Source organism: Equus asinus, chromosome 4 (assembly GCF_041296235.1).
Source record: "Equus asinus isolate D_3611 breed Donkey chromosome 4, EquAss-T2T_v2, whole genome shotgun sequence".
Lineage (NCBI taxonomy): Eukaryota > Metazoa > Chordata > Mammalia > Perissodactyla > Equidae > Equus > Equus asinus.
The window spans coordinates 60,422,011-60,443,665 of NC_091793.1; the positions used below are offsets into that span (position 1 = coordinate 60,422,011).

Genomic DNA, 21,655 nt, shown 5'->3' on the forward strand with positions numbered 1-21,655 from the left:
TATGGATCTGTGTGAATGCAGAACGAGTGGGACTTGTGGGTGGCTCAGATGCGGCGTGTGAGAGAGCAAGAGGAACCAGGACCCTTGCGAAGACTCGGGGTCGGGTGACCGGGTGGATAGACGAGCCCTCTACAGAGCTGAACAAGACCAGGAGAGAACAGACTGCAAGAGGAAAACTAGTGGTTGAATTTGGGGATGTCAGGTTTGAGAAGTGAGGGATCGGGCAGCCCCTGAGTGGTGAGCCACCAAGGGGCCCGGCCCACAGACACGCTCATGCAGGGTGCCCGGGCCCTGGGGACGGGAGAGCTCGGGGGCAGCACGGGGCCTGGGAAGACGGGGAAAGGCAGGCAGAATGGACTCACAGAGGCACGAGGGGTGGGCTTCCAGGAAGACGGTCACTCGGTGTGACGTTGCTGAGAGAACAGGGAGCCTGGACTTGACGACATGGGGGGACGGCCAGCCAGCACGTTGCAGGATGAACAGGAGGTAAGGAATTAGACATAGGACCAGAAACATCTCTGATGATGCCACTTAAATAGGGAACAATAATGAAACCCATATGGAGTTCTCTTTATTTTCAACAGTCAACTTCCACTCCAGGCAAAATGCTGCTACTTACAAAGAGGACACAGACAGGTGAGGGCAGCGAGGAGCCCAGCGCAGGGCGGGAACTGGGGCCTGAGCCCAGGAGCCCTTTCTGCTCAGGGCTCACGCTCCTTCGGGGCTGCTCTGGACTGAGCACCAGGGTGTCTGGGAACTCGGCAAGCCCAGGGCATCCTCCCACCCAGAGCAGGCCCACCAGCTGTGGGCCACAGCGTCCGCTTTCAGTCCCCGAGCCAGCCGTCGCTCACAGTGCGTCTACTCCCTCACCCGTCCATTCACGCCTCCACTGCTTCCAAACGCCCACGGCTCTCTCGTCAGACTGCTCTGCGTCCAAGGACCCCCATGTTGCTCAGGAGGCCAGCAGAGGAGCCAAGGCAGAGAGGGACGGGCTCTGGGGTGAAGGGGCATGGAGCCTGGGCCCAGGGAAGGGCCTGCACTAGTCTTGTCAGGGGAGACGGGCCGGGCGTCCAAGGGAGGAGACACGTGCTGGGAGCAGACAAGCGAAGTCGTCTGAGTGAAGAGCCCAGGGGATTCCCGGGGCTCAGCAGGTGGAAGCAGAGGGCTCTCGTTCTGCCGGGGGTGGGGGGGGGTGGGGGGGGGTGGGGGGGGGGTGCTGGGGCCGAGCTGGAGACGCCGTGTGCAGGCCTGTGGCCTGGAGTGAGCGTTTCTCAAGTCCACTCTCTGACTCGTTTCTCTCAGTAGTCCTGGGAGGTTAGGAGAACACGGCCTATTAACTCTGTTTAGCAGATGATTACATGGAGGCCCCGGGCCCGACTCAGTTACCACACAAGCCAAGGTGGTGACAGGAGAGAGCACAGTCCTTAGAAAGAGCTGACTGTGCATCAGGCTCTGCGCAGGACCTTTGCACAGACAGTCTTATTGACTCCCCTGACTTCGCCCGAGGAGGGCCCACAGGACAGGGAGGGAGGTGAGACGCAGCAGGTCGGGCTCTGCTCACACGGCCACAGTGAGGGCGAGGGTCAATCCAGTCGGCCCCTGTGTGGGCTCAGAGAGGACCCGGGGCAGCTGTCCCTCCTGCGTGCCCCCCACAGCTTCAAGGGGAGGCCAGGGCCTTTGGAGCCCGATCAGCTGAGGGGAACCGCAGCAGCGCCCAGGCGCCCCACAGAGGCCTGGAGCCTTGGTGCCGACAGGTCCGGCCTGACCTGGAGGAGCAGCAGGTCAGCAGGATGACAGCTGACCACAGCCTGTCTTGAGGGCCCTCTTATACCTGCCTCTGGGGCCAACCTCCTCCTCACTGAGCCAGCCCCCTCCTCTTACTGCTCTGCCCATCTCAGGCCCCCCAGGACTCAATGTCCCTTGACGGCAGTGCTTCTCCCAGTCCAAGGAGTGTCCCATAAGGGCTCTGGGCTGCACATCCACCTGCTCCTGGGCCCAGGAGGCAATGCTGTGCCTGGGGGCGAGCCCACCTCTGCAGACTCCAGAGATCTGGCAGCAGCGGGCAGAGGCCTTGTCTGGAGAGCAGGAGAGGACATGCTCCAGGCTCCCCTGACACTTGCAAGGAGGATACACAGCCCAAGGCGCCTAGGCCCTTCCCCTGTGACCCTTTCTACTCCCACTGCCCACTCAGGAGGACAAGCTTCATGTGCAGCAGCCTGCAGACCCCTGCAGGGCAGAGAGAAGACCAGACACCCGGTGTCAGCCTCAGCACCGATCTCTGGGATGCAGCCAGTCCATCTGCAGCCGTGCCGGCTCCAGCTCGAAACATGCCCCTCTCGGGGGGTATCTGGAGGAGGGTTGCTGCCCAGATGGGAGAAATGACAGCACATTTGTATGCTCATGGGAACGATCTGGAACGAACAAGGAGGGAACCGATGATGTGGGAAAGGGGGAGAATTAGGGAGCCCTCTCCTAAACTCCCTGGCGTGTGTGTTGAAAGTCTGTTCTCCGTCGTGGCAGAGAGGCGGACCAGGGCCAGCGCACACTATTTCAGAGACGCTTTCCAGCCTGGGGAACTCTTGAAGGGCCCGGAACAGCACGTGCTTTCTGAGGTGTAGAAACGCAAACTGGAAGATGCCGCAACCTGGGGACCAGGGAAGTGGCTCATCAATGCATAAGGCTTACCCTAGTTTAGGAGAGAACACATTTCATCTCAGAAAAACTTCCTGCTGTGCTCCTAACGAAGGGAAAAGTGGCAGCCACTCAATAAACATATAAAACAATAACAACGATCCTGACGAACGCGGGAAGCATAACATAACAGAACTTAAAGGATGAATAGCAACAACGTCCAATCGTTCAACATTCTACTGAGCTCCTGCCACGTGCCCCCAGCTGCTCCAGGCCCTGCGAATGCAGCAGGGACCAGCGACAGAGTTCCTGCCACCAGGAAACCTGCTGGGACGAGAGCCATCCCAAGCAACAGGGAAGTTAAGCAGAAGGACGGTGATCGGAGGAAAAACACTCTCAGGGTCCAGGAGCGTCTGGGGACAGGGGGCAGGGCTGACCACTTTTAGACTTGTTGACATGTTAAAAGTTTATGTGTTTAACCCATTTCGAGTTAATTTTTGTGAGGGATATAAATGGGGGTCTAGTTTCATTCCATTACGTGTGAATATTCAATTTTCCCAGCACCATTTATTAAAAAGACTGTTTTCTCCAGTGAGTGTTTTTAAACGTAAGACAGGAAACTCCTAGAAGAAAACAGGAAAAAAAACCTCCTTGGTCTCAGCAGTGATTTTTTGGATTTGACACCTAAAGCACAAACAACAAAATCAAAAATAAACAAGTAGGGCTACAGCAAACTACAAAGCTTCTGCACAGCAAAGGAAATGATTGACAAAATGAAGACATCCTATAGAAGAGGAAAAAATATCTGGAAATCATATATCTGATCAGAGGTTAATATCCAAAATATATAAAGAGCTCATAGAATTCAATAGCAAAAAACAAATAATCTAATTTAAAAATGTGCAAAGAACCTGAATAGACATTTTTCCAAAGAAGACATACAGGTGACCAACAGGTATGTGAAAAGATGCTCAACACCATTAATCATCAGGGAAATGCAAATCAAAACCATATGAGATATCACTTTACACCTGTTAGAATGAATGTCATCAAAAAGACAGGAGATAACAAGTGTGGGCGAGGGGGTGGAGAAAAGGGAACCCTTGTACAATGTTGGTGGGAATGTAAATTGGTGCAGCCACTATGGAAAACAGTATGGAGATTCTTCAAAAACTTAAAAATAGAACTACCATATGACCCAGCCATCTCACTTCTGCGTATTTACCTGAAGGAAGTGGAAACACTGTTTCCAAGAGCGTCTGCACCCCCATTTCACCGCAGCATTGTTGACAATAGCCAAGATATGGAGCAACCTAAATGTCCACTGACAGATGACTGGAGAAAGAAGTTGTGGTATATATGTACAATGGAATGTTATTCAACCTTAAAAAGAAAGAAATCCTGCCATTTGTGACAACATGGATGGAGCTTGAGGGCATTACGCTAAGTGAAATAAGTCAGATAGAGAAAGACAAATGCTGTATGATCTCATTTATATGTGGAATCTGAAAAAAATAAACCAAACTCATAGAAAAAGAGGTCAGATTTGTAGTTACCAGAGGCGGCGGGTAGGAGAAGGGGGAACTGGATGAAAGTGGACAAGGTACAAACTCCCAGTCATGAGATAAATAAGTACCAGGGACATAGTGTACAACATGGTGACTATAGTTAACACTGCCATATGTTATACGCAAAAGTAGTTAAGGAAATTAATCGTAAGAGTTCTCATCACAAGGAAAAAACCATTTTTTCTTTTTCTTTTTTTTTTGTATCTATATGAAATGATGGGTGCTAACTAAACTTGTGGTAAACTCAATGTGTGATCATTTCACAATATATGGGAGTCAAATCATTATGCTCTACAACTCAAACTGATACAGCGCTGTAGGGCAGTTATATCTCAATAAAACTGAAAAAAATGTATGTGTTATAAAAAGATTTAAAAAGTCTACATACGATCATGAGATAAATAGAAATAGAAGACACAGCTCTCAAACAAGCAGAGGAGAGAATGAGGACTAAGAAAACTCAGTCATGCCAATAAAAGACAAGAAAGAAAGGGGAAGGTCGTAGAAAGACAGAAAGCACAAAATCAAGTGACAGAAAGCAACCTAAACACATCGATAATCACAGTAAATATATACTGACTAAACGTTCCTGTTTAAAAACGAAAAACAAAGATTATTGGGTTGTATTAAAAGAATAATCCAGAAATAGTTTGTTTACAGGAATCACACCTAAATCATAAGGAAACAGAAAAGTTAATAGTAAAGAATTTAAAAAAACATACCAGGGAAATACTACAAAAAGAAAAAAATTATCAAGAAAACTAGAGAATACACTACACAGTGGAAAAACGAAAGAATCATCAGAATGATGTAAACACTCTAAATTGCCTACAACTAAAACATAACTTCATATTTATAAAGCAAAAATTGACCTAATTACCAGGAAAAAATCCACAACTTCACCGAGAGCTTTTAAGTCACTTCGCGGCAATCAGCAGATGGAGCCCAGCAAACACTGCACAGCTTCAGAGAATCTGAACAACACAGTTAAGGAGCTTGATCTGCTGACAGCCATAAGGCACAAACACCAAAACGTGCACATAGTTCTCAATAACCACAGATTAGTAACAAGAAATTGATGATATGCTCGTCCTGATGCCAGTCTCAACAAGTTTCAAAGAGGCTGTATCGTGCAGTTAAGTTAGAAATCAATCACAGGAAAGTAACTAGAAACAAATAAACAAAGCATACTTTTGAGTATGTGGAACCATACTTAGAAATAATTCATGGGCTAAAAAAGAAATCAAAATGTTAATTAGAAGATACTTAAAAAGAACAATAATAGAAGTACGATATGTCCAAACTCGTGGGGGTCCTCAGACAGAAGCTCAGAGTCTCTCGTGCTTGTTCCACATTAGAAGGAAGGCCTGAAGACCAACGAGCAAGGCATCCACTCAGTAACAGAAAAACAACTTTTCCAAGGAAAGCAGAAGGAAGATAATGACAAAAACCAGAAATGGATGAAAAATGAGACTGCAGTTTTAAAAATCAGAGAATTATTTAAAACTTTATGCAAACTTAGACAATTTAGGCAATTTCCTAACAAACGCTACTTACCAAAGCTGACTCAAGAAGAAATGGAAAAGCTAAATAGGCTTTTTTTAATATATATATATAATTTGGGATTTATTTTTTAAGCATTTTGAATACCGACTACATGGGGGATGAATTTTAATGATATACCTAATTTAATTTAATTTTTACAACATTGTGCTATCACAGCTTACAAATGAGGAAAATGGAGGCTCGAAGAAATTAAGCAACTTTTCCACAGTTGGTCAGCTAGAAAATGACAAAATCTGAGTTCAAATCTGTTTTCAGACCCCAAGTCAAGTGGTTTCACTGTCCTAGTTTATATTAGGAGTCACTGGAAAGGCCTCTGGATTTCTTTTCATAGCAAAAATTTATGTGAAATGCAGCCCACAATCTCATCATCAAAGGGCTGGAAATTACCTTTGTCATCCTTGTCGATTCCCTGTTGATTCTTCTGAACTAAAATACAGCCGCAGATACTCAGAGTCGTCATACTTTCTTCTTTTTTTTTTAATTTTAATTTTTTTCGGATGTACGTCATATTTCAAATTCAGTGTTTGAAAATCTACAGAGAGAGAGAGAGAGAGAAGTAGAGATACGGAAAGACCATAAAGAGACAGAGAGAAAAATCAAACCCAGCTGCCAGATGATTTTAGGGTGAATTCTAAAAAATCAGTCAAGGAATAGACAACCCCAATATTGTACAAACTATTCAAACGGACAGAGAGAATGTTCCTCACTCATTTTATGAGGGTAGTGTAACCTTGATGTCAAAACCATGTTAGTTATGCTCATGAACATAGAGATCAGTATCATAAATAAAATGTTAGCAAACCAAACCCAGTAGTGAATACAAACAAGAACGTATCATGACCAACCCGACCCTAGGAAAGCAAGACTGACTTAATATTAGAAAATATTGCAATATAATTTACCACCTTAAAAGATTGAAAGGGGTGGGGATGGTAATTTTGCTACAAACGGATTTTTAAAAATCAATGAAAAAGTACTTCTTCACATACTTGAAATAGGAGAGAATGTCTTTCATTCGATAAGGGCTGTCTCTCTATATCCAGTGCCAATATCATGCTTATTAGCATATTTTATTTAAAGTCGGGCATAAGCAAAGATACCTACTACAACTGCTTCACTCCTCACTGCGCCAGCTCAATAACACTTTTTTTTTAAAGTTTATATAGGGATTAGAAAAGAAAAAACAAATATTTTGTTATTTGTAAATATTATGGTTGTCTACATAGAAAAATCTAAAAGAATCTACAAACTGTTAGAACTAATAAAAGAGTTCAGCAAGTTCACTGGATACAAGATAATGTGTGTTTGCATTAAATCAGAAAATTAAATTAATGTTAAACATTAAGTTAGAAAATGTAAAATTTTGAAAGATACACTTATAGTAGCAACAAAAACTATAAGATACTTAGGAATAAATCTAAGAACAGCTGTGCAAGACTTGTACACGTGGTTGACCTGGGCAGCCATGAGGTTTGTACACTGCACGATCCCAGGGCATCATTACACAGACAGACGTTACAGAGATACACAACCTGCACGACTGCAGCCCTGCCTGTAGAGAAAGTCCTAGGACAGCACTGAGACAAACGAAGGCAAATATAAACAAATGAAGACTTTTACTATGTTCATGGGTGAGAAGATGCAATGTCATATAGATATCAATTCTCTCCAAATTATGCTATAAATTCAATGTAATTCCAATTAAAATCCAACAGGGTATTTCATGGCACTTGACAAATTAATGACTTTACAATGTATCTGACCAAAATATTTTTGGCCAAAATATCACCAAAATTTTTAATAGAAAGAAACAAATAGGGGTGCCAGCCCAGTGGCATAACAGTTAAGTTCACATTCCACTTTGGCAGCCTGGGGTTCGCCAGTTTGGATCCTGGGCGCAGGCCTGGCACCGTTTATCGAGCCATGCTGTGGCAGGATCTCACAAATAAAATAGAGGAAGATTGGCACAGATGTTAGCTCAGGGCCAATCTTCCTCAAAAAAAAAAAAAGAAGAAAAGAAAAAAAGAAAGAAACCAATAAGAGTATTTACCCTATCAAATATCAGGAGTCATAAGAAAACTACAGTCATTAAAGCAGTGTGGCATTGTCCAGGGTCCAACAAACAGGAGAATGGAACAGAGCAGGAGCCCAGAAACAGACCCACAGCTTTATAAAATGGTGTATGAGAGAGTTGGCATTAAAATAAGTGGAGAGAGATTTTTCCATAAATGATACAAAGACAATGTCATCTACATGAAAAAATATGAAAGCAAATCCTGACTTATACAAACATCAATTCCAAGTGAATTAACAATCCAAACATGAAAAGTCAAAATTGAAAGCTTTTAGAAGAATATATTGAGAAATATCTTTTATGATCTCATTATAGAGAATTTTCTCAAAGGACATAGAATATATCATAAAGGAAAAGATCACGAATTTGATTATAACAAAATTTTACAATTTTATGAACAAAAGATAAAAACAAAATGAAAGCACAGCCACTAGTGGGAGAAGATACTTGCAGCTTAACAAAAGACTAGTAGCCAACATATATAAAGAATTCCCACAAATCCAAAGGCAAAAGACAGACAACCCAATAGAAAAAAATGGGCAAAGAACATGAATGAACAATTCCCAAAAAGAGAAAAACCAAAAGAAACATAACTGGGGAAAGATATTCAGGACTTCTGCCATGGAGGTGGCCAGCCCTGACAGTCCCCAGCCCACACCAAACGCCACAGCTCTAGACAGAAATACATCCGCAGACTCTGAAAGCGTTGACCCCCTTTAAACGGGGGCCACCTCAAACCCTTGTTTCCTGTAAGGTCAGGTGGCCGTGCTTCCCCGGGTGACAAACAGTCACTCCCTGAGTATCTTCTGTAGGACTCCTCAGAAGCCAGGCACGGAGAAGCCAGAGATGGACGAGTCCAGTCCTGCATTCTAGAACCTCACAGATGAAAGGGAGAGACGGGGCAGGAACAATCACCCCACTGCACAAAGCCCTCCAAACGCATGTTTGCACAGAGGCTCCACCCAGGGCATTTGAGGAAAGGTCGAATCCTGGGGGAATCCTGGCTTTCAAATCCCAAAGCAAATACAACTTTTGCTGCACAAGGTCCCTTCTCTTGTCTTGTTCCCAAAAGAGAGAAAATCCTCATGGAATAGCAGAGAGAGGCTTGGACAGAGAGACCTGGCAAGTCTAAGTCCTCTACTAGTCTTGCTCCTCACAAGCTCTGGGACACTGGGCGACCGCCTACTCAGCAGTCTCACCGGGATACTCAAACTCAACCGCTCAGGACTGAACTCATGACTCCTCCCCAGCTTGCTTGACTGCACCTTCCCAACTCCGCTCCCTCCTTTCAATCACTCAGGTAAAAAACTCTGGGGTCATCACTGCCTCATCTGCTCCATTGCGTCCCACTCCCAGTTCATCAGGAAATCTTGATGGCTCGCTACTCAAAATATATCTAGAATCTGACCACTTCCCTCTACTGAGATGGCCTGGTGTCAGCCGCCATGGCCTCTCACCAGGATTATTCAGTAGCTCCCACGGACTCCACCGGCTCCACCCTTGCTTCCAGACAAAGTCACAATGACCTTCTTAAAATAAAGGTCTGATCTGTGGAACCAGCCTACATGCCCAGAAACTGATGATTGGATAAAGAAGATGTGGTATATATACACAATGGAAAACTACTCAGCCATAAAAAAAGACAAAATTGGCCCATTCACAACAATGTGGATGGACCTCGAGGGTATTATGTTAAGCGAAACAAGCCAGTCAGAGAAAGACGAACTCTATATGACTCCACTCATAGGTGGAAGTTAGTATATTGATAAGGAGATCTGATCGGTGGTTACCAGGGAAAAGGGGGGGTGGGGGGAGGGCACAGAGGGGGAAGTGGTGTACCCACAACATGACTAACAAAAATGTACAACTGAAATCTCACAAGGTTGTAACCTATCATAACATTAATAAAAAAAAAATAAAATAAAATAAAGGTCTGATCGTGCTACTCCTTGGCTCCAGCTCTCCCAGGGCTCCCATTTCAGAGCAAAATCCTGAGTCTTCACAACGACCTGCCAAGCCCTATGTGATGTGGCCTCTAACCTGAGCCACTGCTTTCCCGGCATTCCCCCGGCTCCAGCCACTCCACCTCCCGGCTGTTCCCAGAGCCCTCCAGCATGTCCCATCTTAGGGCTGCAGCAGTGGCTCTTCCCTCTGCCTGGAACAGAATTCACCTGGATATCCACATAGCTAACTCCCTCACCTCCTGCAAATCTCCTCTCAACATCACCTTGTCAGCGAGGCTTGCTCTGACCCTTCATATAGGATTGTGACCCACTTCCTGCCTGCACCCACCTGGGGCCTCCTAATCCCACTGATTCAGCTCTAACTTGTTCACGTGCAATCTCCTCCCGTCTGATGATAGAATGCCCATGGTTCATGTGTCTGCTCCCCGCTGGAATGCAGCTCTGCAAAGAGGGGCTGTTTGCCTATTCTGTCCGGTGCCAGCGACAGTACCCGGCACATAGTAGGCACCCTGTGAATAGTCAGCTTCCCCATTCTTTAAGATTTCCCCATGAAATCTTAAGCCTGCCTCAAAAGTGCTTATTGATGCAAGGATCAAAGGAAAACACTTTTAAAATATCTAACACTCTGCAAGGAACAGGAACAAGGAACGCGGCAAACCCCAGTCCCTCGCTTCAAACAGCTCTTTAATAAAAGGTAAAGAGCACTGACCGAGCCTGTAGGGACTGGTGAATGTGTAAGTGGGTCCTCAGATGGCGGGAGGCCTGGGGCCATGTGGACGGCGCCTGCTTCGCCTGCAGGAGTGGCTGCATTTCCTGACTCCTGCTCGCTGTCTTAGCCCAGGCTGCTGGAACAGAATACCACCGCGTGGGCAGCCTAAACAGCAGACACTTATTTCTCACAGTTCTGGAGACTGGGAAGTCTAAGACCAAGGTTCCAGCTGATTGAGTCTCTGGGAAGGTCCCTCTTCCTGGCTTGCAGATGGCCACCTTCTTGCTGGGTCCTCACGAGGCAGAGAGAGAGCTCTGACCCCTCTTTCTCTTTGCATAAGGACGTTAATCCGTCATGGGGGCCCCACCCTCATGACCTCATCTAAACTTAATTATCTTCCCAAGGCCCCGCCTCCAAATACCGTCACACTGGGGATTAGGGCTCCAACCCATGAATGTAGGGGACACACACTTTCAGTCCATGACACTTGCTCAGAGGGTTTCTGTGCAGAGGTGGGAAGTTCCCTCGCTGGACAAAGGACCAGGGAGCCATGACCCAGCTGTTGGCGCTTCCTCTGCTGAGCAGCGTGTTCTCTAGTGTGATCAGGAGATGAGAGAGGGTGTCGGGGATGTTTAGTCATTCTGCAGTGTAAGTGAACCCCTGCCACAACTTGCTTGCAATACGATGTGATTACCCATCACACACACGATTGCAGCAGGGCCGGGCGCTGCATAGATCGGGTGTCATCTCTCATATCAGTGTGCAATTAATTCACTGTCTTCTCCACCAGGAACCAGACTGCTGCTCCTTGTATCGTGCTAATCAGAAATCACATCTCCAACCCACTTCCTTCTCCTACTCGGCAGGATCGCATGCTGGGGCTGCAGCTTCCAGCTGGAATATTTGGCCCTTGCACGGATGGGCTGAAATGTACCCAGAGCTGCCAAGGGCGCCCCAAGGGTAAAGGAATTTTGCATTTTCTCAGAGAGTGATTTCTAAGAATCAGAAAGTGGGACAGTGCCGGCCCCAGGGGAGCAGCTGAGGCCCTGTCTGAGCTGGGGCCTGAAGTTTTCACCACCATTCCAAACTGAGCTGAGCATCCAGAGACCATGGAGGCAACTGTCCCCCACCCCAGACACAGAAGGAAACTGCTACCTAAAGTACAACAGGGCGCATCTGAGCCTGACGGCAGCTTTGCAGCAGTCCTGAGGGGAGGCAGCCTGCAGCAGGGGGCCCTGTGCGAGCACTGTGGGGAGCCCCATGCCCAGAGGGCGCCGGGAGGCATCTCCCCGGGTCTCACAATAACCCCGTCTCCCACCTGTCACAGAAGGACTCGGTGCCCAGAGAGGTGAGGCGACAGGCTCGGTCACGCAGCTGGTCAACATCTGAACTGAGAGGCAACCACAGCCCCCTCTGACTGCGCAGCCCACTCTCAGAGAGTAGGGCCCCCAAGTGCTCACGCCTCTTCCCTCCTGAGCACTCTGGTCCCTGAGGGGGTGCTGAGGAGGAAGGCGTTGGGTGGGCTGCACACAGGCTGACAGCCTCCTGGGCAGTTTGCAGGGCCAAGCTGAGCCAGGATGCTAACAGGGGTAGCCACACAAGGAGCAGAGAAGATTCTGGGCTTCCTGCTGCTGGAAATGGAGGAAGGATGCTTTGCAGACTGGGGTGAGGACACTGGGTCCCCTCCAACAAGACAGGCCTGGAGGTGGGAGGAGAGGGGGAAGGGTCCCCAAGAAAAGCCAGTTGCTGGAGAAACCTGAGCCCAGAGCCGCGGCCAGCCCCTCGCAGTCCTCTGGAGCCAGAGAATCTGGAGTGTTGGGGAGAAGAGGGAGGGGGGTCATGGGGTCACACAGCAAATCCCAGAGACACGAAGGACAGCAGTCTTCCCTGTGGTCCCTCTACTCTCGCACTTGCCCAGGTCCAGCCCCTATGCTGCTCCGGGCACCCCAAGGCGACCCATCACTGTCAGCCCTCAGGGCTCCCAGACTGGGGTGGGACCAAGGCATCAGCAGAGCTAAGGATTTCAGCAAAAGAGTGGAGGCCTGGCCAAGGCAGAGGGAGGGGCCACACCCAGAGGAGCTTGCAAAGGAGGTCAGACGGGGGGCTGAACACAAGCTCCCCACTGGACCTCCCCCTTCCACCCGGTGGCCCCTGAGGAAACTTCCATTGGGAAATTTGGGTCCTGCACTGGCCAAATAAGAGGATGCCTTGTCCGCCACTCCAGCTCGGCTAGGGCACGGGTGGGGCTCGAGGAGGTCTCCACAGGAAGGAGCGCCACTACAGACGACAGGTGAAGACTCTGCCCCACGCACTCGCCCCATCTGCACCCACCCAGGGCACAGCCCCGCCCCAGCTGGCAGCTGGACAGGCTCAGGCTCCAGGACTCTGAGCTCATCTCATCTCTTCCTCCCACTGCACAGATGAAAGGAGCTGCCTGAGTCACAGGGCAGGCAAGTGCCTCTGGGCCCCAGGACTCAGGACTCAGTGTCACACTCAGCCCCCCAACCTCGGAGGTGGGCACGCGTCCCCCCTGACCACTGAGAGTGCTCCAGGCCCTCTGGTTCTGAAGTTTGGGTTCTCTACAGGGCTCCTCAACTGCCCCCATGGCCAGTGCATGTGGCACCAGGAGGGCAGCTGAGGGTCCCGCCTGCACCCTTGGCAGACACAGGCCCTGCCCAGCTGCCTTTTGGGTCTGGACTGGCGCTGGCCTGGCCAGCAATTCCCTGAAGCTGATTAGGGCCACAGTGCTCCCAGCCCCAAGGCTAAAAATAAGCACACCATTCTTGCACAGACTAGTTAAGAAGTCACTGCTGCATGTGCCAAATTACCTTATCTTTCCACAACAGACATTTTTACAAGAAAACTTGAAATGCTTTTCATCCATCAAAATGCCAGGGTGCAGCACAGAGCCATCGCTGCGGGCCTGGCACTGGCCCCACTCTCTGGGGGTTTCGTCCTGTGCCTAATTCCCAGGGTGCTAAGGACTGAGTGGCTCTGGCTCCGTTCACAGGCAAGGCCGCCTCAGGTCACAGCATCGCAGGCTGCAGGGGCCAGGAGGAGTCAGACCGACGGGCTTCATGAAGAGACCCCAAGCATGGTGTGGGGTCAGGGTCATGGCTGCCAGGTGACCCCCTCCTGGGCTCAAATTCTGGCTCTGCTACGGTGACCTTGGGCGAGTCACTTCCCCTCACTGTGCTTCAGGCACCTCATTTATAAAGCAGGGACAATCTAGTGGCATAATGCATACAAATCATGCAAAGACAAATAAATATTGTGTGGGAATAACGTCTGCGAAGCCCATGGTGCTCCACGAAAGAGAGCTCTCTCTGGCGTCTCAGTCCACTCAGCTGCCACGGCAAACGCCGCAGCCGGGGCAGCTTCCACAGCAGACAGTTCCTCGCAGCTCTGGAGGCTGAAGTCTGAGATCACGGTGCCGGGCGGGGGGTGTCTGCTGAGAGATCCTTCCTGGCATGCAGACGGCGGCCTGCTCGCTGTGTCCTCACATGGCTTCCTCCGTGAGCACAGAGAGAGCGAGAGAGAGAGAGAGAGAGAGAGCGAGAGCGAGAGACTGATGCCTCTTCCTCTTCTTCTAAGGGCCCCCGTCGGATGGATCGGGGCCCACCCTTATGCCCTATCTCCAAATACACTGAGGTTTAGGGCTGCAACACATAAATGGGGGGAGGGGACACAACTGGATCCATAACAACGGGAGACAGTCGCTCCGTGAGCAGCCAATGTGGGGTCCCCGTGGGGGTCCAGCACCGAGCCACTGTGGGGACTAGAAAGGAGAGAGAGTCAGCTTTGGGTATAGGATCTACTGAACTCAACCACGAGGACGGTGTCTGTCCTCCATCTGCAAGCCGGGCCAGGATTCAACAAATTCATTGCACAGAAATCCAGATCCGCACACATCCGGAGCTCCTCCCACACCCAGATGCACACGTTCCCCATCCACGCAGCCTTAGGCCCCGCGCCCATGCTCCTGCTCCTCACACCCACACTGCTGGGACCCCTGAGAGCACACTTGCCCCCTTCCTCCACACCCCCACGCCAGGATGACACTGAGGGTGACTCCCTCCGTCAGCAAGGGATCTCGAGGCAGTGTTCTCCTTGTACTGCGCACATCTGCTTGCAGACCAGTGGCGTTGAACGGAGAAAGGAGGGGGGAGGCATCTCGGAGTCCATCTGCAGAAGTCCCCAGACAAAGCGCAGCAGCCCCACCGCTCGAGGTTGTGGCTGGTGCAGCACTGCCGTGTGCCGGAGTGGCACCGGCCTTCTGGCAGTGGAGGTTATGTGCAGGTGGCATTAACATCCTGTCACCAGGGAGAAACTGGCTAAGTCACTTCGCCAGACTGGCACAGCCACAACCAGAGGTAAAACCTGGGCCTGTGGGACTCAGGGGCCTGAGCTCCTCCTACCAGGCAGCACCCAACATGTGCTTAGAGCATGAGTGCTGGCAGGGCAGGAGAGTGACCCTCCGCAGCCCACACTGCTGCCGGACAGGCCTCAGGGGCCTCGGGACACCTGGGAGAGAGTGTGAGCGGACGTGGCCGGACACACAGATGGGCAAGTTCAGGAAGTCTCCCCGGGGCGCTCCACAGTGCTGTGCTGGCAAATGCTTAACAATCAGCTCTCCAGCATAAAAACGCCCTGAGGCCCACGTAGCAGAACCACGTCTGTGGTGTAAATGCTCCCAAACCGTCTGTTTCAAGCGGCTGACAGTTTGACGACTGGCTCACAGAATTTCTGAAAATGTGGCCATTGGCTCCTGCAAGTCGTTCCAAGCCAGCCCCAGAGCAGCATTGGTCCTCATAACACAACCTACAAGGCACTTAGCGGGTCCCACAGGAGGTGCAGAGCTTGGCACAGTGGGGCACTGAGGCCACTCGGGGAGAATAAAGGAGCAGCTGGAGCCTCAAACAGAGAAGGAGCCCCACAGGGGTCTGTAGCTCTCTCCCAGGCTGAGAAGGCGAGGAGAGGCCGCCTCACGGCCAGACAGGGCAAGAACAAGTGACTCATGCCTGGCTGTGCCCCTGGACCATGACGAGGGCAGCTCCAAGGAACCCAAGCCACCCCCCACCCCCAGCACACAGCGGGAAGGGCCAGCCGCCCCAGGCTCCTTCCACTCCAGGGTGTCCAGGGAGGGCTGCCTGGGGGCTTGCCGTCAGCCTCTCTTCCCTCCCTCATCACTGTTCCCACAGAGCTAAGGCAGAAGGAACAGCAGGACACCTGTGCCTGCACCGCTAGCTTGGAACACAAAGGCCACAGGTCCGCTAGAGTGGACCCCCACCACTCTGCACAGGCGTTCGTCCTCCCACTGCATGTCTGCGCACCCTAAGCCAGACCCAGCGCTGTTGTGCATATCTGAGCCTTCTGGAAACGGCCCCAGAACATCCGTGACTTTGTGCAACTTGCTCTGTGGTTCATTCTCACAAAGCCGTGCTACAGAGATGGGTGGCCAGCAGGGGGAAGATTCCGGGAGCCCCGGCCTGCCCTTGGCAGTGTGACCCACAGCAAATCACACAGCTTCCCAGCCTTAGTTTCTTAATCTCCTGATAGGGAGGCAGTGGGCTATGCCTGGCCAGACACAGGCCTCCCCACCCACCCTCTTTCCAGGGCCGATGGCAGCACCCCAGCCTCTGGCACCCCTCTCCCAGCCCAGAGCCAACTCAGAAGAACTGCCACCCTGGCAGCCTGGGCGCCAGCAGACCAGGCCGCAATGCGGAGTCTCTCCCTCTCCCCACGTGGCTGCTTCAGCAGGAGGAAGCGGGGAGCCCTGCTCCAGCTGAGGCCTCAGTCTTCACCCGGAGGGAGGTTTTCCAGCCCCACTCCAGAGAGCTGACGCCTGTTCTCCTGGGCCCAGGCCAGCTTTTGACTGGCACGGGCGCCCGTGTCCTCCCCAGCAGCCCCTGCCCAGCTGCCTGCCAGACACTGGCTCCCGGCCGCTCCTTCTCAGCCTCCTCTGCCGCTCTCAGGAGCTCTCCTGGGCGTCGGTTTGGAACCTCTCTCTTCCTGTCTCCACTCCCTCCTGTGGTGGCTCCCTCGCCAGGGTTTCAAACACAGTATCACCGACATACATACAGCCTCCTGCTATGCACACCCCTCCCCCAAAGGCAGGAGCGAAGAACCCAACCCCTTACTCCAGACAGCGGCTCAAGGCCTCACGGTCATCTCAAGCTTACCACGTCCAAAACTAGACTGTGTTTCACCTGTCCCCCAAAACTGTTCCCTGCCAGCCTTCCCCATTCGATCAACGCACGCTCATCCTTCCATCGGCAGGCCAAAAACCTTGGGTACATTCTCATCCGGTTCCTTTTTGTCATCCCCCCTCGTAGCAATTCCTCTCAGCTCAACCTTCAGAATATGTCCGGAACCCAGCCTCTCTCCCCGCCCTGCACCCTCGGACTGCAGGAGCCCCCGCTGGCACCCCTTGCCCACCCTTGCCCACCTCCAGGGTATTCTTGACTCAAAGTTGGAACGAGCCTGTTAAAATCTACATCAGATCCTGTCACCCTCTGCTCAAAACCTACAAGGGCCCCCCACTCACACGGGGTGGCAGCCCCCATGGGGACCGCAGGGCCCGGCCCCACCCCTCTCCTGCCACAGCAGCCCTGCCCCACCTGACAGTGCCCTGGCGTCCCGCAGCCACCCCTCACACCTGGGGCTCCTGGCTCACATCCCCTGATCCCTCATCTCTGTGGGCTCCCTGTTCCCCTCTTCTCCACAGCACGGTCCCCTTCCAGCATTTGCTTAGAGCTGGCATCCCCGGCCTAGAACGTGCTCCAGCGGCAGGACTGGGACGCGGAGCTGCGTCTGGCCCAAGGGGAGGCGCTGTGGGAGGAAACCTCAGCGCAGGCCCAGCCCGCCTGGCCCCTGCCTGCTGCCCATACGCCCCCGCAGACACCACCCCAGCACTAACGGCACCAGCTCCTCTCCTGTCCGGGTCACCCCGTCCCTTCCCCCGGCTGGCTGCCTCCTGGCTCACCCCCATCACCCCAGCTCTCCCAGTCTACAGCTGTCCCCCACACAGCTCTGGGCCCACAGTGGTGGGCTCACCTGTGAGAATGTCTGCCCCTGAGGGGGCCACAAGGGCCAGGGCAGGGCCTGGGGAGCACGGGAGGCAAGGAGGCAGTGGGAGGGAGGGGAAGGGAGGCCGCAGGGCCCTGGAGCTCAGGGTGCAGAGGGGGAGCCATCCAGAGAGGGCTTGCTTCCCAGCACCTGGGGTGCCCCTCACAGAGCCTCCTGGCCCCCAGCACCCGGCGATGCAGCCCTTTCTCACTGGCGCATCATGCTGTCCGGGAGGCAGGCCAGGCAAGGACGAGGTTCCCCATTCCAGATGGAATCGTTCGTCTCAGAGAGAGAGGGTCGCAGCATGCTCCTGCTCCTGCCGCGCATTCAAATCAGCCAGTTTGTCTTCCACGCCCCGGAGGGGCTCCTGGACAGGCCCGCAGCCTCTCAGCCTCTCCAGGACAAGAGACAGTCCAGCCCGGCCAGTGATCTCATAACGCCAGTTGAATCCAGTTTCAGTCCCAGGCAAAGCTTCTTCCCCTGCCCGCCCAGCCCTCCCTGGACTGGACCCTGTCACACAGTGGCCGCCTGCTCCTCTCACCCTCTCACTCCACCCCGCCCTGCCGGTGGCTGCTGTTCCAGGCAGCTCCAGGTTATGGGGAAGTCTTGGGGAGCAGGACTGGGGAATGAGGGAACAGGGAAAGACTACCCAGCCCAGCAGGGCAAGCTGATGTCACCCGCGGACAGTCTGCAGGCTCCTCTGTGGCCCCTGCTGGGCCGTCCGCACAGGCAGTGCCCTCCTGCGCTGGTTGCTCTCAGGTCCTGCCCCACCACCGAGGCTTTGGGGCCCATCCCTCTGTGGGGTCCCCATGGTCCTTTCAAGACAACCCTCCCTGTGGCACACACCCTTCATCTCACTGTTGGTAGAAGGGCCCCGCCCCTCCCCCTGCTCTGCCAGTCCCTAACAGCCTGTCTCTGGGCTCCTCCCAGCAGCAGTGGTCACTAGTGCTGGTCCCCAAATATTTCTGGGGCCCTGCCTTCCAGGTGACGTTCCATCCCCATGCATACCCCCATGCACCTCTTCAAAGGGTGGTCAGGTGATTTGCTCTGGACAATGACGTGTGGACAACTGTGAGCTGTGTCACCTCCTGGAGAAAGCTTTAAAGCTCAAGGCATAATTAGCCACATCCTCTTTTCCCTCTGCTGGGGCAACAGGAGAGCACAGCGAAGCTGATGGAGGGTCCCTGAGCGACTGCGTGAGCAGAAACCTCTGCGAGCTCACGCTGGGCGCTGCCGTGGCCGGAAGCTCCGAGCGCGGCCTCTGAGCTGCGGGGGCGCGGTACTGCAGCACCATCTGGGTGGTCCTGATGACGCACCACCCAAAGTCAGGCTCCAGTCCTTGTGTCCCCCTAAAACCCAGTGCTCCTTCCCAAGTGCCCCCCTCGAAGCCCCTCTCACCTGCTCGGGGGAGGGGGAGGCCCCTCCCCCATTTGGGAGTTGGGGTCCAGCACCCAACAGCGCCCCCACGCCGGGGCCTTCGACTCCCTGCACAGCCACAGGCAGGCCGTGGACTGGGGCAGACTCAACCAGCCCGCCGCCTCCGGGCTGTCCTCAGCACGTGGCCTCATGGCCTGCTTTAGGGAGCTGCCCCCAGGACAGGGACAAAGCCTGGCTGCGTGGGGACAGTGCAGTCTGTCTTCGTTGCTCCCACCACGCCTTGAAACCCAGACGTCGGACCTGCTCCCCGCAGGAAGCTCGCCGGGTCCTGCGTCTCCTGCTCTTGCTCATATAACAAAACGTTTCCCTGTCGCCTTCCGTCCAAAACCGCGTCCCTCCTACCGCTGACCTGCCCTTCGCGCGGCGGGGACCCCCTCTGGCAGCTCAGGCGCAGGCGGGACCCCGCAGACGTCGTCTGCACACGAGGCCTGACGGTCGGTCCCCCTCGCTGGAGCGACGGCCCACAGGAGCCCCGGGTGCCCGGACGGAACCCCCTCGGGCCTGTCTGACCGTCGGGCTCCGCTGCCCGCCCGGCGCCCCGGCTCTCCCTTCACGGCCTCTCCGCCGCTGCTCCCGGCCCGGTGTCTCGGGCACGGACACCTCTGGTCCTCAGGTGACAGGGCGGGCCGTGTGTCCCAGCCTGCCGCCCCTCGGGCAGTCTCCCCTGGCGTCAGCTGACACCTGACTCAGCCCAGAGCCCACCAGCGGCACCTCCCAGGGCACGAGTCAGGACCCCTAGTCTCCCTGAAGTCCCTCTCCCGCCTGCCCCAGAGCAGCCCAACTGTTCCCCAAAGAAACCCTCTCCTGCCTCCTTCAAGCTCAACTTTTAACACCATCCAGAGGTGCCCCTCCTTCCCCAAATATTTATTGAGCCAGGAGCTGTCGTGGGGTGGGGGTGGGGGGGCCTCAGAGAACAGCACAGACAGAATCACTGACCTGGGGGAGCTGTCCTGCCATGAGAGAACACAAAAGGAAGCACAACAGTGCAGCAGACCCCACGGTGTCAGAATGCCGCCCACGCTGGGGAGGGAAACCCGAAGGCGGGGCCACGGGGCAGTGGGAAGGAGGCTGCAGCTTTAAATATGAGGCTCAGGGAGAAGGCGATGCTAGAGCAAGGGCCTGGGGAAGTGGAGAGAGTGGACTGTGGAGGGAGAGCATTCTGAGCAGAGGGATGGGGCAGTGCAAGGGCCCTGGGGCGACAATAGGCCTGGCATATTCTAAGAACAACCTGGAGGCCAAACTAGACAGGACCAAGTGAGACAGGGAGAGTGGTGGGTGATGATGGTAAACCAGTGATGAGAGGCCGCTGCAGGCCTCTGAGCAGAAGCGGCAGCTTATATCTTGCATTTTAAAAGGTTGGCTCTGGCTGGCTTTAAGAGCAGACAGTCTAGGGTGGGGGAATGTGGCTGTGGGGACCAGCGAGGGGTCAGCACAAAACTCCAGGTGAACTTTGGGCCGCAGAAGAGGAAATGGAAGTGGTGAGAGGGGTCACAGTCAGGGTATGTCTTCAAGATCGAGGCAAATGGATTTTCTACTTCACTGCAAGTGACGAGAAAGAGGAAGTGAGGGCCAGGACAAGCCCAGGGCCTTGGGCTGACCAATGGAAGGATGGAGCTGCCGTCCCCTGAGCCAGGGAAGACGGCCATCGTGCTGGTCAGGGACAGCGGTTGGGAGTCCCGTGTGGGCTGAGGTCAGGAGGTGTCCACCAGGCGGACAGTATTCCTGTCCAGAGTTGAGGAGAGAGGCCAGGCTGGAGACATACCTGGGGCCCCAGCACCTGGGCCTGGCCAAGGTCACCAAGGGAGCCAGCAGCATCAGAGAAAATGGGCCGAGGGCTGAATTGGGACCTCTGGTGGGGAGGTTGAGGAGGAGGCCCGGGAGGTGGCAGCCTGAGGCCATGAAGTACCGGCTGCCACTGACAGCGCAAGTCCCACCCGTGTAGCCACCCCCGCCTCCGAAGGTGGGACACTTACCATCTGCTTCTCCTCTGCATCTGGGGTCTCAACAGAACCGACAGAAGCGGCCCACGGTAACATCTTGTTACAGGATCACTCTCTGCCCTTGGGGGTGCTTCCCAAGGCCCCGAGCGGTCATTCATCACCCAGGTTCTTATAGATGAGGAAGCGGAGGCCGGGTTAATTTAAACATCTTGGTCAAGACCACACAGCAGGGCCAGACCCCCCCACCTCCAGCCATAGACCCGCCTTTGGGGTTGGCGGGGGCCCGGGTTGTCCCTACCACATTGCCAGCATCCCCTCCCTGCCACACTCGGCGGCTCTGAGAGCCCTGGGCGCTGCAGCTCCAAGTGTGCCTTTGCCCTGAGGGCCTGCCGGGCGGTGACCCCAGGACCAGCCCTGAGCTGGGCACTGCAGAGCTCCCCTCCCTCAGCAGCTAGGATGCTGTCGGCATCAGGCTCACAGCCACACCAGGCCAGGGAGTGACCACGTAGGAGCACGGCCACCTTCAGTAACTCCTGTTCGGCTGGACGGTGAATTGAGGACGGGTCCCCAGGTTCTTGTTAGGAGCAGCAGGGAGGGTTAGCAGAAGACTCTGGGCCCTCACTCCTCTTGGGGTCCCTCCCCTCCGCCTGGTGCTCATGGGGTCCTGGCTCACAGCCCTGCGTCCCCTGTGCCTCCTC

General features: G+C 53.5%; 1 long non-coding RNA gene across 2 annotated transcripts in view; it reads right to left on the reverse strand.

Moving 5' to 3' along the window:
* Nucleotides 1-1,214: 1,214 nt before the first annotated feature.
* The window catches only part of LOC123285360 (uncharacterized), a 102,247-nt gene continuing 81,806 nt past the window's right edge, over nt 1,215-21,655 (reverse strand). Inside the window, exons 6-8 of one of the 2 annotated variants that reach the window (XR_006527106.2) lie at nt 20,991-21,125; nt 6,153-6,297; nt 1,215-2,644 (exon numbers count right to left, since the gene is read on the reverse strand). This is a non-coding gene — a long non-coding RNA (uncharacterized lncRNA). Of the gene's footprint in view, nt 2,687-6,152; nt 6,298-20,990; nt 21,126-21,655 lie in introns of both variants that reach the window. The other variant, XR_011502726.1, reaches the window with a different exon arrangement.